Source organism: Balaenoptera physalus (genome assembly GCF_965194825.1).
Source record: "Balaenoptera physalus genome assembly, chromosome: 4".
Lineage (NCBI taxonomy): Eukaryota > Metazoa > Chordata > Mammalia > Artiodactyla > Balaenopteridae > Balaenoptera > Balaenoptera physalus.
In genome coordinates this window covers 36,273,255-36,291,544 of record NC_138891.1, presented here as the reverse complement: position 1 = coordinate 36,291,544, position 18,290 = coordinate 36,273,255, and positions in this window count along the sequence as shown.

Here is an 18,290-nt window from a genome sequence, read left to right as displayed (position 1 = left end):
ATTTGTTACAGCAGCAATAGGAAATATATAACTCAATGATCATTGCTCAGCTATCAAATAAATGATAGGATAGATGATAATGATGATGGCGGTGGTGGTGATGATGATAGATAGATAATCAGCAACACAACATATCTGAAATTTCCATCATCCATCATATACTTTCCTTGCTTGCTTTCTGGAATACCATAGTCCCCAGGTCTTTAACCACTACATTTCATTTTCATTAGTTCTACTTTTACCTGGCTTCTTCAACTGACAGAAATTTTAAGAAGAAATGTGAGGCCCAGTGATAAGTAAAATTAACTAAGAGAAAAGAATAACTTAGAGACAAATATATCCTAGCCATATCCTATCTAAGATAATATTCCACAAAAATAACTTTCAAAATAATAGGATGTAAAATTTAATTAAGAGATATTATTGTATCCTAGGTAGTCAGTAGGATATTAAAGTTATTATTTAATTCAGCCTGCTAAGATAATTGAGAAGTAAGAAAAATATTGGCTTTTGATTCAAACATTTAGTTTTTTTTACACTGAATCCAATCCAACCATTTGAAAAGTAAAGATTTAGCCAATCATCCAACATCGTATAAAACACTGATTAAATTTTCTTGAGATGGTTTTGTTTGGAGATAACATACTTTCTTTTTAATTATTATTATGTACACAGCTAATCAGTGGGTTTTATTGTTGGTGGTGTTTAGGCACAATTTAAGTATAATCAGATTTTTGAAAGATTTTTTTTTTAGATATTTTTGAGAGATTCAGACAAACAAGTTATGAAATTACTAATAAACAGTTTAAAATGAAAAAAAAAAAAAAGTAATGGTACAGGACTTCCCTGGTGGCACAGTGGTTAAGAATCTGCCTGCCAATGCAGGGGACATGGGTTTGAGCCCTGGTCCGGGAGGACCCCACGTGCCTCAGAGCAACTAAGCCCATGCGCCACAACTGCTGATCCTACACTCTAGAGCCCACAAGCCACAATTACTAAGCCCACGCGCTGCAACTACTGAAGCCCGCGTGCTCTAGGGCCCGCGTGCCCCAACTACTGAGCCTGCGTGCTGCAACTGCTGAAGCCCGCGTGCCTAGAGCCTGTGCTCAACAACAAGAGAAGCCACCGCAATGAGAAGCCCACGCACCACAACAAAGAGGAGCTCCTGCTCTCCACAAGTAGAAAAAGCCCACATGCAGCAACGAAGACCCAACACAGCCAAAAAAAACTTTTTAAAATTTTTAAAATAAATAAATAAATAAAAGTAATGGTACAACACTTAACTTGAAGTTTTTTGTAGGGATTAAAAATAATGCCCATCAAACAAGTGATACATAGTTGTTCCCAATATGTACTAGCTATTATTAACATTACCACTATTAATTGATTTTCCTAGTTTGAACTTGAGTTGTTTTCCGTTGTTTTCTTTAACCGATAGCCCCATGTCTAATGGGACACTAACTGTGTCAGTTCCATAGTCTTTATACATTTTCACTGACTTCACCTTAGGGCAGGTCCTGAAATGCACAACAGGAGTTTTCCAGTGGTATCAAAGATTTTCTTTTAACAGCACAACCCATACTGTGATGATCCCTACCTACATGCATTGTCATGACTTATCCTTGATTTCCACGTATGATCTATTATTCTCAACATGGCACATAGAACTATCTACCGTGTGGCCACATCCTAATTTTCCAGTCTAGCATAATTTGTCAACTCACTGTTTTATGAATACTCTTTACTCGCTTCTGTCTCTAAGCCTTTCATCATATATATATTTCCCCCCCTTTTCCCAATACCTTCTTCTTTCCTCTTTAGCTGTTAAATCCTAGATACTCTTTAAGCTTCAACTTAGATTACTCCTTCAAAAACTTTTACCAAATCACTCTAGTTCATGGTCTTTGCTTCTGAATTTATAGTACTTACTGTGTACAGCATTTAGCTGGCCATTTGTCATGCACATAATGAGCCTTGTCAGTTTGTGGCCCACATTGTTAATTAATGCTCCCACCATCATCTATGTCTGTTGTGCCAGTTATTTAAGTCACCAACATTACTGACTCTCTTTGATTTAGTGACCAGTGAAGACCATAATCAATAAACTTTGAGATCAACACTAACATTTTGCATTTGTCATTCATTCAGTATATGTCTACTTTAACAACCTAACATGTACTAGGTATATTGTCGGCTGTGGGATATAAAATGAATCAGACACAGGCTCAAGATCTCACAGTCTAATAAGAAATATAGACAGGCAAATAATTAATTAAATGCATCAGAAATCCTATCAAAGACAATGAACAAAACCTGTGGTATCACAGAGACAGGACACGTGAACTCTGCTTTGGTAGAGGGGAAGGTCAGGGGAATCTTCTCAGCGTAACTAATACTTGAGTTGCAGTGAAAGGATGAGCATGGGTTCTCCATCTTGGGAGGCAGTCAGGGAGAGGTTTACAGAAATATGGACCGAGAAGAACATGCAAAGACATGGATCCCTGAGAATAACTCTGTATGACTGATACATGCATAAGGTATATACTAGTGGAGTGTAGATAGAAGACTAAAGAGAAGGACCCTAAAGTCAAATCATGAAGAAACTACATGCTAAGAGGTTTGGTCATTCCCTAGAAAGCAACGGTTCAGAGGGAAAAACAATGAAGGATCTTAGACAGTGGAGGGAAATGGTTAATTTGTGTTTTTTAGGAAGATCACTTGGAGAGAGTATGAAAGAGCCTGGGGACAAGAAGACATTATAGAAATCAGTTTTGATAGTCTAAGAAGAGACTACAGCATTGGTAGTACAGAGAATCCATCAGATTTGAGGAGTGTTTTAGTGGCAGGTTAAATTTGGCGACATTTAGGCATAGGTAAGGTTGTGAAAAAATTCAGAATAAGCTAAGTTTTCCAACTTGCAGATGAACGATGATGCAATTAACCAAGAAAAGGAAGAGAATACTCATGTTCTCTCCAGTGTTTGTTTTGTAATACGCTTCTCTTCCACTTCTTTTGAAAGGCTATATGTAAACAGAGAGGCCAAAGCCATCTGGGTGGAAAGGGTAATACTTCAGGCTTTATTCACTTTAATTCTTGGGAACAGCAGGGAGTGAGTATCAGTTGGAGAGAATGTATTAAGCATAAAAATTTTATGAGAGTAAATTAGTATATCCAGTAATTTATGATAACGTTACATTCTGGCAGTTCTAATTTTTAGTTCTCTATTTTTAACTGAGACCAAGGAATTTTATGGACTAGAAAGTAAACTTTTCGGAAAATTTCACAAATTGCTTTAATATCATTATACCACACGATTATACATTCTTACACTGTCAATTTGAGGTTCAGTTAGTTATTCTTAGGAAAAAAACATTTAAGCAATAATACATGGTTAAAGAAGTATCTAATCACGAGTAATTCTTCATGCTAAATAAGAAAAATATAAATCAGCCTTAATATTTTAGATGCTATGGAAGTTGAGAGAATTTTAGTTTGCTTGGTATTAGAACTATATATCCAAGCAATTTAAAACCTGGAAAGGAATTGTCTAGTTTTGCTTTTTTATTTAACAGATGAGGAAACCAAGAATTATGAATGTTAAGTGACATAAACAGGGGCAAAACTGGGTTTAAAACCACTATCAAATCCAGTGAAAGTTTCTTCTTAAGTGCTGATGACATATAGTTGAAAGAAAGAACTATTTCACATCAAAAGAAATATATTTCAGTTCCAGCTCTGACATTAGCTGTGTGGTCAAGGGCAAACCATTTAATCATCATGACACCCAGTTTCATTGTCTGAAGACAGGGATCATATTTTTTGTTTCATATGATCATCATGAGGAACAGATGCAATGAATGTAAAAACTCTTTGTGTAAACTATTAAAAAACACTCAAAAATATAACAGATTATATTTGTAGAGTAAATCTTTAGCTACCATTTAATGAAACAATCTATCTTTTATTGAGCAGCTGCTCTGTGCCAGGATCTTATTTGTATACTATTTCATTTCATCCTTATATCAACGCTTGAGGTAGATGATATTTTCCAGTTTTATAGATCAAAAAGACAAGGAAGCTCAGAGACTAAATAACCTTCTCTAGATCACACAGCAAGCAATTGGAGAACCAAGATTTGAAAATGACTTTACCTATGGAATGTTTGCTACTACATAATGTTTCTGGCAGTCATGGAAAAGAAAACCACTCCCCACAAAAGGGGTAGCTTGGTTGAGGAAGAATGAAGGCTGGGAGACAGAAAGAGGCTTAATGGGCTGAAATGCCCCATGAATTCTAATCCAGGCAATAAGGGATAATCCAGGTGAGGTAAGATTATATAGCAAAAGGTTTTGTAATTCATGGTCAGAAGCAGGGCTAGATGAAGACTCAAGGACATCCAAAAACAATGATAGATTAGTCTCTTGGAAGGGTTAATAATTGGTGCCCCTTTGAACTTTTATTCTTTAGGTATTTATTTCACAATTTAAAGTCCTGCAGCTGAGAGCTGTGTGGAGAAGGGAGAAAGCAGACCCAGGCAGTGGGGATCAACCTCTCCTCTCCTGCCAAGAAAAGTTGAGTTTGCCCCAAATTTACACACTTTTTTTTTTTTTTTTTTTAGTAAAAGAAAAACACAAATTAGCCAGAGCAATTTGGCAATTTGGACTGAGTTTGTTTGAGGTGTAGGTATATGTGTGTGTATATGTTTGGATGAACACATTTTCTGTTAGTATTCCACTGATAATTCACCACCTCTCATAGATTAGTGCTACAACAGTTCTTTCTTTTACCCTTAATCTGGTTCTTGTCAAAAATTTAAAGTTTATCCAAACTGAATAATGGGGAGATTGTGAAGGTTTGTGAGCAGAATGGAGTGGAAGGTGATTATAAATTGAAACTTTGGACAGGTTGAATAGAGAGGAATAGAAGGTAAGAGCCATCCATAGAGAACTGATAAGGGCCAAAAACTAGCAGAATTTAAATTGAAAAAAATAAAACAATAACTCTCCTAAATTTTAGACCTGGTTCTTCCTCTTACAAACTATGTGATTTTAGGCAAAATTCTTGTATCAGTTTCATCATCTAAAACCAGGAAATTAAAAAAATTTTTTATTGAAGTTTAGTTGATTTACTTTGTTGTATTAGTTTCTGGTGGACAGCAAATCAATTCAGTTATATATATATATATATACACATACATACATATATGTTTTCTAAATTATATGTATTTGTTTTATATACACATATAATTTGTTTTCTATGTGAGTCTGTTTCTGTTTCGTAAATAAGTTCATTTATAACATTTTTTTTTTTAGATTCCACATGTTAGTTATATCATATGATATTTGTCTTTCTCTGACTTACTTCACTTAGTATGATAATCTCTAGGTCCATCCATGTTGCTGCAAATGGCATTAATTCATTCTTTTTCATGGCTGAGTAGTATTCCATTGTGTATATATATCACATCTTCTTTATCCATTTGTTAATACCAAGGAATTTTTATTTAGTGTTTTAAAATTTTTTTCATATTTTCATATATATGTTTATATATAAATATACGTCTAATCTTGCTACATGATAAATATATACATATATATCAGCTTCTTTTGGTCAGCTTTTTATATATATTTATTATGTAGCCATGACTAGGCACTTTATATTAACTCATTTTTTCCTCACAACAACCCTATGAGGGTCACTGTTACTTTCCATTTTGCAGATGAGGAAACTGAAGCACAGAAAGTTAGGTCATACAGCCAATAACTGGCAGAGCTGGGATTGGAACACTGGCAGTCTGTTTCCAGAATCTGTCTTAACCTTTCCACTGTGATACTTAGCCAACCCACAGAACTTGGTGAAGATTAAGTGGAACAATTTACCTTTTCCATAAAATAATTTATCTTACCCATCACTTTCAACATTTTTAGTTTCACGGACTTCTTTGAGAACCTGATGAAATCACGGACGTTATACCAGCAAAATACACAAAGATAATATAAAAATACGTGTGCCATTTCCAAGCTTTCACAGACCTCCATAAAAGTCCAATCATGGACATCAGGTTATAAAAAGCCCGACTTAGACGTGGTTGGGTCTCCTAAGTTTTAGTCTCTTCCAACCAGAAATAAGACTGAAAATACAGTGATCCACTTCCCAGCTACCAGTTCTTAGGGCCAAGAGATGTACATATAATTTAGGGATAAATTACATACCACTTTGGATTGCTTAACTATGTGTTATTCAGAAGTCCTGGTTCAAATTTCCTTTAAAAGTATATATTCAGGGTTAAAAATGGAGTAAGAGAAAAAGAGTTTGGCCAAAATCTTTGGTCTTTGTGGAATCCATAATATCTGAAAAGTAGTCTGGAGGGGTTGGTGGCATTTAGCCACCCCGAGTTCCAAGAATTGCATCTTGTCAACTTTTGCTAATTTGCTTTTTGACCTCAATTATATCTACAACCCTTCTTCATTAAAGTACATTGAGAGTCTAAGGATGGTGCCATTCAGGACTACCTTGAGGAAAAACATTCCTACAAGTTGTACATTTCAGCACTTTTTCTGACACTTAAAAATTCTGGCAAGTGTTTATCAAGTTACTTGAAACCCATTGCAATTCAAATCAACATTCAGTAGAGAAAACCTACAGAACAATTAACAGTGGCTTGTAATAGCTGTTCATATTCTTCCTATCAGACACAACAACAAACTTGTATTGTTTACCACTGATTACCAAGACCAGAATGCAAGAAAGAAAAGGCACTGTCAGCTTTGTTTTGGTTTCCAGTGGGCTGTTTCTCTGAAAGAGATGCAAATGTCTTTTAAATCAAACCCTTAACCTTTTTTCTATTTCGTACTGATAGTCCAGTTATAAGTAATGAGCAACTAATGAACAATTGTGTAATTCAGCAATATTTTTAATTTTCTCTAGTTGATTTGAGAGCAGCCTGAGATAATTTTACCTATTAAACCTCCACTCACCTGGTCAAACACGTTCTACCAATTTCAATTGTATTTCTAAATTAGGGGTTTGCTCCACTTGAAAGGAGATCCATAAAGAATTTATAAGCACTGATATCTATGCATCAGAGAAAGTACAGAGAGATGAATTAGCTCAACTCTTAGTGAAACTTAGCAGGTTTTGTTTCAACTAAAAATTCTCGAGGCAACACTGTGAATTTAGTAACTTCCCTGTCATACCTCCTACTATTAGCCGAAACTATTGGCCAGTAATAGCCAAAGAAATGATATATAGAAGTACTTTCATCCTTTGAGGGAAAAGCCATTATGTAATACTGAGCTGGTGGTATGATTAGGACACTTATTAAAACATAGGTATTTTTCCATATACATCAATATGATAGAAACAAGAGTTATAAAAGAGTAAATTTGGCCCAAAGAATGTCTCAGATTTTCTAATATATATTATACATATAATATTAGTGCTAATATATCTCTAATATGTAATATTAGTGCTATCTTTCTGCCACACACTCATGGGAATAACTCCATTTGTTCCAACATTCATTCATCCATTTATTTATTCATTCAACACGTATTTTTTAATTAACATGCTTTAAAGTAGAAGTCCACAAACTTTTTCTTTAAAGGAACAGAGAGTAAATACTTTAGGCTTTGCAGGGTATAAGAGCTCTGTCACAGATACTTAATTATGCAATTGTAGTGTGAAAGCACCATAAACAATACTGAGATGATTACATGTGGTTGTGTTTCAATGAAACTTTATGTATAAAGTAGATAGTTGCCTGCAGGCCATTCTTTGTAATTGCTGCTTTAAATACATAGATGCTTATGTTGTGCATATAATGCAAAGTTGTTTAAAACATGTAACTTGCAGTCAACAAGTTCACAATCTCCTTGGAAGAAACAGAGGACTCAGTTCAGTTTCTTCCAACTCTAAATAATGATGGCTGCCTAAACTTAAACGTTTCTATTTTAATTTTACACTCACTGAAAATTAGGCATTTCAGAGTAACATAGGAATGTTATTTTCTGCATTAAATCAACAGGCAATTTAACAGCAAAAGAAACCATCAACAAAATGAAAAGAAACCTACAGAATGGAAGAAAATATTTGCAAATGATGTGACCAACAAGGGACTAATTTCCAAAATATACAAACAGCTCATACAGCTCAATATCAAAAAAAAAAAACCCAACCAAAAAATGGGCAGAAGACCTAAATAGACATTTCTCCAAAGAAGGCATACAGATGGCCAATAGGCACATGAAAAGATACTCAATATCACTAATTATTAGAGAAATGCAAATCAAAACTACAATGAGGTATCACCTCACACCAGTTAGAATGGCCATCATTAAAAAGTCTACAAGTAATAAAATGCTGGAGAGGGTGTGGAGAAAAGGGAACCCTCTTGCACTGTTGGTGGGAATGTAAATTGGTATAGCTACTATGGAGAAGAGTATGGAGGTTCCTTAAAAAACTAAAAATAGAGCTACCATATGATCCAGCAATCCAACTCCTAGGCATGTATCCAGAAAAGACAAAAATTCTGTGGTACATATATAAAATGGAATATTACTCAGCCATAAAAATGAAATTGGGTCATTTGTAGAGACCTGGATGGACCTAGAGATGGTCATGCAGAATGAAGTAAGTCAGAAAGAGAAAAACAAATATTGTATATTAACGCATATATGTGGAATCTAGAAAAATGGTATAGATGATCTTGTTTGCAAAGCAGAAATAGAGACACAGACATAGAGAACAAATGTATGGATACCAAAGGGGAAAAGGGGAGGTGGGAGGAATTGGGAAATTGGGATTGACATATATACACTATTGATACTATGTATAAAATAGATAACTAATGAGAACCTACTGAATAGCACAGGGAAGTCTACTCAGTGCTCTGTGGTGACCTAAACAGGAAGGAAATCCAAAAAAGAGGGGATTTATGTATATGTATAGCTGATTCATTTTGCTGTATAGTAGAAACTAACACAACATTGTAAAGCAACTATATTCCAATAAAAATTAATTTAAAAAAAAAAGAAAGATACATTCACCCCAATGTTCTTAGCAACACTATTTATAACAGCCAAGATATGGAAGCAACCTAAGTGTCCATCAACAGATGAATGGACAAAGAGGATGTGCCATATATATATATATATATAATGGAATACTAACCAGCCATAAAAAAGTATGAAATAATGTCTCAGCAGCATGGATGGACCTAGAGATTATCATGCCGAATGAAGTAAGACAAAGAAAGACAAATATAATATGATACTACTTCTATGTGGAATCTAAAAAGAATGACACAAATGAATTTATTTATAAAACAGAAATAGACTCACAGACATAGAAAACTTATTATTACCAAAGTAGAGAGGAGGGAGGGATAAATTAGGAGTTTGGGATTAACATATACACACTACTATATATAAAATAGATAACAAACAAGGACCTACTGCATAACACAGGGAACTATATTCAACATCTTATAATAACCTATAATGGAAACGAATCTGAAAAAAATATGTATATATGTATAACTGAATCACTTTGCTGTACACCTGAAACTAACACAACATTGTAAATCAACTATATGTCAATAAAAAAAGTTAAAAAACAGGCAATTTAGCCAAAATCCTGTTCTGTATTCTAAAAATCTGCTTAGCATATTGTTCAAACTGAACAATTACAGAATTTTGTTTTAAAGAAAAGATATACTAAAGAATAATTAAAAGACCATGAACATCAATACTACTACGTGAAATTAAATAATATCCCATAAAAATGTTTATTCCAATATCAAATTTAGAGTATGAAAGATTCCTTTGGGACCAGAAGTGACACTACTTTGAGGAAAACTTTCAGTTCATAAAGTAAAGAAATTACTTGTGAGGTATAATTTATTGGCAGAAAATGAGAGTATTTGAAAGTTTTTTTAAAACATGAATAACAGGTCCTCTTCTTTTTCTACAGTCCTACTGTTCTAATTTTATGTAAAACCAGCTCCCTCTAGTGGTGACGATCATGTTTTTCACCAAAAAAGCAAGAGGTTTTCTTGACTAAGTACATAAACTCTCTGGAATCGAATCTCAAAACACATACCTGAGGAGATCAACTTTTATTGAGAAGAAGATAAAAATTCTAACAACCTCCTAAGTCATTTTTTAACAGTCTTTTTAAATTTAACACTATGTCAAAAACATGGTAATATAGGGAATGACCTTGGTGTCTTCTAATTCAACTTATTCTGTTTTCTCCTGGAAAAGTCAGGCCCAGACAACTGAATGGACACTTTCATATTTGATAGGAACCAGTTTACAGCTTTAAAAAAATCCAACTAAGAAGTTTATAATTCAGTCTAAAGATATGAATTTTTAAATGCTAATTTCTATACCTAGAGATAAATATAGTCATTTTAATCTGCATTTTTTAACATCCAGTTGCTTTCTTTGATATTGCAGAGGATAAAAACTAAATGTGTAACTTTAGCAATGTAAAACATCAGACAGCTGTTGAAAAATGGACTCCTCGCTGGAACTTTGCAGTTCTGCTATGGACGGTATGGTGTAGACCAGCAGTTGGTAAATTTTTCTGCAAAAAAGGTCCAAATAGTAAATATTTCCAGCTTTACAGACCATATGGTCTCTGTTGCAACTATTCAAATCTGCTATTGTAGCACGAAAGCAGCCAGAGACAACACAGAGATGAATGAGTGTGGCTGTGTTCCGTTAGAAGATAACTTTCAGAAAAAGGTAAACTCATGACTCTTACATAGGTATAAGAATAAACACACTTAAGGATTTTATTCTACATATATGGGGGAATACAAATAGTTCAAAGGAAAAGTCAAGAAGCAGCACTGTATATGGAGTAAATGAGCTGAATTGCAAATGAAAGCAAAACTTTTGTTTTCGTGAAGGAATAAGAAGTCAATCAAAACTCTACTGGACAAGACAGGTTTGCATGTCTATCAGTCATCTACAATGTATAAAGAGTTGCAAAATACCTCAAAGAAAATGAAAATCTAGAGTCTGATAACCCAAAAGGATGTGCAGTACATAAACAATGTGTATTTTCAATTACCCAAAATATTTTTCTAGTGTTAATAAATTTTTATAGACACTGAAATCTGAATTTTATATAATTTTCACGTCATAAAATATTATAGTTATTTTGATTTTTTTCACTATTTAAAAATGTAAAAACAATTCTTAGTTTATAGCTAATGAAAAAAAAAAGTAGTGAACTGGATTTGAGCTCTGAATGGTAGTTTGAGCCCTGGACCTGTGATGTTAAGACTGCATTTTCTCAAATAAGAAAAGATGAAGTATGTCATAAAGCAAATAAAAGTATAAAAAACAAAACCTACAAACATAGTTTTGAATAAGTCATATTTCTGATACCTTTAGGACCAACTTGTAGGCAACAGTAAGATGTTTCAAAAGCAGGCTAGTCATATTTATTGCTAACTTTCAAAACATTCTGTGTATTGGCATGGAGAGAGAGATGGAAAGGGAGAAGGGGAGGGGGGATGTGTGTGTGTGTGTCTTTCCTACTCTCTGCTGTAAGGACCTAGGTGCAATGACATTTCAGTAGCAGTGAGATTACTTAATGCCTACACCTTGGTTTCTAAATACCATTCTCCACTGAAAGGAGCCACTCCTTGGAGAAATGGCTGAGTGCAGGGTGGGGCTGATAAAACACAAGAGGAGCCTGAAACATCTTTCTGTGTAAGTAAGGAGTAAGATAATAATAAAAAAAATAATGGCAACAGGTCAAAGGACTGAAGAGCCAGTTTAAAGGGGCTCCCACTGGCTAGCAACAAAGTTGAGCAAAATGATGATTATAAAAATTATAACCATTTAATAACATTTGAATCTATGAGTTCATACAAATATAAACAAACAAATAAATATGTAATTTGGGGAAAATGTAAACCTCTTCCATACAGTAGAATGCCAACTAATAAATGCAAAAGTAACGACAGAATTAGAAAATCATCATTTGTCAAACAGTATAATTGATTCAAGCAAGAATCATCATTGCATGCTAAACTAGTAAGAGGAAATTTGATAATAAACAGAATATGTACATGGTCATAAAGTATCTTTTCATAAATTAATAATTACAAATAGAAAAACAGCAGCTACAGCAGAGAAACTTAGGAGACACCACCTTAACCAAATGATTAACATTAACATTAGCAGAAATGAGACAGAGAGATAATCATGAATCTCAATATAACCTGACAGGATGCATGGAGAAGGACATTATATTGTTTCTCTGGTACTCTTGCCAAAAATTTATAACCTGAATTTTAATCATAAGGAAACATTAGACAAGCTCAAATTAAAGAATATTCTACAAAATACTTGCCCTTCATTCTTTAAAGGTATCATGTCATGAAAGACAAAGAAATACTGAGAAACTGTTCCAGACTGAAGGAGACTAAAGACACATGGACATTTTTGATCCTGGATTGGATCTTGGACCATAAGGTTATTTTTTAATTTTTCTAATAAAAGCATTCACAAAAAAATCATGAAAACTGAATAAGTCTATAGATTATAGTACCGTATCAATAATAATTTCCTGATTTTGGAGATTTGTAAAGAGGCTATTTAAGAGATATTCTTACTGATAGGAAAAGAGGTATTGTGTGTACAGTTTACTCTCAAAAGAACAGAGAAATGTTTTTATATATGTATATAAATACACACACACATATACATACATACATACATACATACATTCACATATACAAAGAGAATGAGAAAGCAAGTGTGATAACATGTTAACATTTAAATTTGAGTGAAGTTATATGGCAATTTTTCTGGACAATTTATGAAAACTTTTGTAAGTATGAAAACACTTATTTTTAAAAAGTTTTTTAAAAGTCTTTTTTTTTAAATCAGATGGAACATTCTCAGCTGCAAACTGGCAGATGACCTGACTAAAGCAGTGCAAATAACAAAGATTTTTTAAAATTTCATAAATCAAGAATTCCAGAGGAAGAATAGATCCAGGGCTGGACAATCTTTTTTTTTTTTTTTTTTGCCATTGTGGCATTTACTGAGAAACAATTCTACAGAGACAGAAGAAACTAAGTGTTCAAACTTCTGATTTTAAAATTTCAGTTGTATTCAGTTGCTTCATAAAGGTATAATTTGTGTGTTATAGCACATTAATATCATCCAGGACCCAGTTCCCTCTATCTTTCTATTCTGTCAGCAACACCCCCATGTTCACAATTTTGCTATAGCAGTCCCAGGCATCATCTGTTCTCACAGATATAGACAATTCCACTAGGTCCCCAACAGACTTCCTTTACATGTCATTGGTGAGGATTGCATCACACATCCAGGCTGAAACCAATCGCTTCAAAGAAGGGAATTATCACAATTGCCTTAGACCAAAATTGATGCCTAATGCTAAGAAGGCAGGCATGAAACCCATGACTTCCCAATAACTGCATTCTTTAAATGAGTTTTTTTTTTTTTTAATGTATTTATTTGTTTATTCATTTTTGGCTGTGTTGGGTCTTCGTTTCTGTGCGAGGGCTTTCTCTAGTTGTGGCAAGCGGGGGCCACTCTTCATCGTGGTGCGTGGCCCTCTCACTATCGCGGCCTCTCTTGTTGCGGAGCACAGGCTCCAGACGCGCAGGCTCAGCAATTGTGGCGCACGGGCTTAGTTGCTCCGCGGCATGTTGGACCTTCCCAGACGAGGGCTCGAACCCGTGTCCCCTGCATTAGCAGGCAGATTCTCAACCACTGCGCCACCAGGGAAGCCCAATAACTGCATTCTATTAGCAAGGAAGAAGTGGGAAGATGAGGAGAGTTGGGTAGATCTCTTTGAACACCCCTTAATTCATCCATAAAGCATAATATTTATCATTGTGTTTATCCTGTACTAACTCTCAGTCTAAATCAGTTTGTTTTGCCTTTTCTTAGTGTTGAAATAGATCAATTACATGCCAGATGAAGTAGCTGTTTTTCAATTAAGGGGCAGATTGTACAAATTATAATAACCTTTTTGGGAAGTCTAGTTTTGTTGGGGGAGGGGTGGTGACTGTTTATTTGCTTGCTTGCCTTGCTAATGACAAAATGTTTAATTCATTTAAGTTAAATACTGTAGGATTCTACTCTGCCCTAATCTATTTTAATAGACTGTGAACTTACCCATAATTAGTAAACATAGGGTGTGTGTCAGGACAGTCTTGGATGGTGGGGGCAGGGGAGGTTTGCTAAGGAGGAGACATCTAAATTGAAAGGTGAAGGATGAGTAAAAGTTGGGAGGTTTGGGTAATCAGTAACTGGAAAGGTCAAGAGATGAGACTGAGCATGGAATACTAAGGAGATTAAGAGACCTAAAAGCTGGTGATTATAGAGCTCAGTAAGGCCACAATAAGAGTGTGCTAGGCAAAGGGATCTGAACTTTTTATTTTTTATTTTTGAGAGAGAGAAAGGGGAAATCATTGATGTGTTTAATGTAGGGAAAACTATGATCAAATATATGCTTTAAGAGAAACATTCTGGCTCTAGCAGGGGAAATGATATAAAGGGGGGAGGGTGTCTTAGATCAAGCTGCTAACGCGAAATGCCATACACTAAATGGCTTAACTAATAGACATGTATTTCTCACAGTTCTGGAGGCTAGGAAGTCTAAGATCAAGGTTTCGGCAGATTCAGTTCTTAGTGACAGCCCTTTTCCTGACTTGCAGATAGCTCTTTTTCACTGTATTCTCACATGGTGGAGAAAGGAAACTTTGGTGTCTCTTTCTTTTCTTATAAGGGGAGTAATTCCATTATGGGGAATCCAAGCTCATGAGCTCATCTAAACCAAATTATCTCCCAAAGATTCCACCATCACACTGGGAGTTAGGGTTTCAACATATGAATTTTGGAGGGGACACAATTCAGTCCACAGCAGGGGGCAAGACCAGAAGACAGGATATCTCTTTGGAAACTATATATTCAGGTGAGAACCATAGCAGCCCAGCTAATGCAAGGATGGTAGAGACAGAGAGCAAGAGAGTCAGATGTAGGGAAGAGTCCTTTTTAAGGACTGAAAGATTGTGAATACTTTAATTCCTGTTAAAAAGGATCTAATTAGAGAGAAAAGTTTAAAGTAAAAGAGAGACAGAGGATGGCTCACTGGAGATCACTGGAAAACTGGGAGTGTGTGGGTCCAGGCTTTGGAGGAGGACTCAGCCTTAGACAGGAGTGACAAAAGGAAAGAATAAAAGGATTACCAGGGATCTGGCTAGTTTGCAGGTGTGATGAGAGATGGTTATTCACATTCCACAAACGTTTTTAAGCACTTGTGATATGTTGAGCACTGTTGTAGGAGCTGGGGCTATATCAGGAAACAAAAATACTTTCTGTAATCCAGGTTTGCAAACTAATAAAGAGAGACAGACATTAGATGATATATATGAGAAAAATACATACTTCGTTAGATGGTATAAGTGCTCGGAGAAAAATAAATCAAGGAAATGGAATGGGCTTACAATTTGAAATGGGGTCATGACTGGCCTCTTTGAAATGGAACAATTGGAACAATAAACAAAGTGAGTGAGAAACTTATGAAGTTATCTAGAGGAAGGGAATTCCAGGAAGAGGAACAAGAAGTGCACAGACCCTGAGGTGTGAATATTCTTGGCCTACTGGTGGTGGAAAAATGGAGTTTGTGAGGAGAAGAATGGTGGAAATACCCTCAGAGAGGACATGAGGGTGAGGGCACCAGATCAAATGGACATTGTAATACTGGAGTTTTCATAGAATGAAAGGAAGCCTTCAGAAGGATCATTCTGGCTGCTGTGTTGATAATGGACCACAGGGATTGAAAATAGGAGCATCTGACAACTCTTGCAATACTCCAGGTGAAAGATGGTAGACCAGGTGGTAGCAGCAGAGGTAGGAGGAAAGGTCAGATTCTGATAATGGATTCTCTTTCTCGGTTATTTAGGATGTTAAATCATTTTCTCAAAATCTGATAAACATGTAAAGGTGCATTAAGAGGAGGGTTAAATAGAGAACATTTAAATAGCAATTGCAGACAAAGGGAGGGAAAATTGACCGGGGGAAAAAAGGAAAGAATTGAGGGCAACATTGGGAACTCAGTTGAGGTTTGAGACCCTGGATTATGATTGAAGATGCTCATCTTATAGTTATCATCAAAATCATTTCAAATAGTTTATTAATGGCTCTTTTTTTGGGGAAATTCTTATTAATTAAAATTCAAGTTCAAATCAGAGATTGACCGTTACATTCTGTATAATAAAAAAAGTTTTCTAGCCTCATTACTAATACAAAATGCTATTGAAAGCCTATGCTTAACCTAAAGAAAATACTAAAAGATGTAACCACTAGTTCATGTGTCTGTGTCTAAGTGTGTCTATAAAGTCTGTGTGTTTATATTCTACTCAACTTTCAACTGTCATTGGCTGGACATGGAAACTGTTAGCAATTAGTTATCATCACTGCATAAGTTCCTTATCATTCCTATTGCATAGTACTAGATGCTAGTATACAGTGATGAACTAGGATCCCTGACATCTCTGAGCTTACAATTTAGCAGCAAAAATAGGCAATTTAACAAAGATAAGCAGTTAAAACAAACCTGAATATCATGATAAGGCAAGTGGGTGGCCTATAGGGTAGCAGGGCTTAATGTAACATAATGATCCAGAAAAGCCTCCATGAGCTAAAGACACTAAATCTGACACCTGAAGAATAAACAGGAATTAATCAGACAAAGCTAACATTATAGAAAATTTATGACTCTTTTCTGCTATGACACAGGTCTCATATTTAGCAGATAAACACCACTACAGCTATGCTGATTATTAAAATACTGAAATCACAGGATCACAATCCCTTATCTAAAATTTCTAAACCAAAATTTTCTGAAAGTAAGAGTCCTATGTAAATTATTTGGCACCAAAGAATTGAACAGATATGAGATTACTGATAATCTTTATTTTTCCCAATTGGGGTGAATATTATTCATTTTGTTGCAGAAATGGTAATAAGTTTGATTACTAGATGCTCTTTCCAGATGCTGCTGGGCTGAGGGTATACATAACATACATCATATTATCTTTTATTTCTTTAACATTGTTATTATGGGAAATTTCAAATTCATTTAAAAAAGGATATAATATTATAATGAACTCCCATGTACCCATCACACAGCTTTAACAATTCTCAGCTAATGGCCAATTTTGTTTCATCTATACCATGACTTAATTCCTCTCTATTATGTTGTTTTGAAGGAAATCTAAATCATCATGTTAACAATAATTCCTTAACATCATCATATGGCCAATTGTTTCAAGAATTTCATAGTTTAATTTTTACAATTTATTATTATAGTCAAGATTCAGACAAAGTCCAAATAACTGTCATTGGTTGATTTGTCTGAAGTCTTTTTCAAACAGTAATTTCCTCTCCATCTTTTTAAAAAACCTTTTAGGTATTTATTGAAGAAATCTAAACATTTGTCTCAGAGTGTTCCACAGCCGAAGTCCTGTAGATTGTGTATCTTCATAGTGAAGTTTAACATGTTCCTTGGACCTCTGTATTTTCTATAAATTGGTGGTTGAATATAGAAGCCATCGTATCATTACAAAATCTGAAAAATTCTAAATTCTGAAACACATCTGGCTCCAAAGAGTTCAGACTAAGGATTATGGGCCTATACTTTTGTACACTAGCAAATTACTTCAGCTGCAAGGCCCTGGAAAACCTACCTGTTCTCCATAGTTCCTAGAACATCCAAATATCTAGTAACTAGTTAGTGGCTATGCCAGGAGGAGACCTCCAGGACCTAGCAGCTCTGAGGCCAGATTCTGTTCTGATAATCAGTGCCCCTGAAGCACCAGTTGTCATATTTTTAATATCACCACTGAAATCCTTTTCAGAAACATATTCTTCCTTTACTTCCTCCTTTTTTAAAATCAAAATTGAGACCTATTTCATATACCATAAAATTCTCCCATTTAAAATGTACAGTTCAATGTTTTTTAGTATATGCATAGAGTTGTACAACAATAATCACAATCTAACTTTAAAATATTTTCATCACCCCAGAAAGAAATTCTGTACCCATTAGGTGTCACTCCCCACCACCACCCCTAAAACCTAAGCAATCACTACTATACTATACTATCTTTAGAGCTTTGCCCAATCTGAGCATTTTATATAAATGAAATCATACAAAACATGGTCTTTAGTAAGTATGAAATGGTATCCCATTGTGGGTTTGATTTGTATTTCCCTAGTGACTAA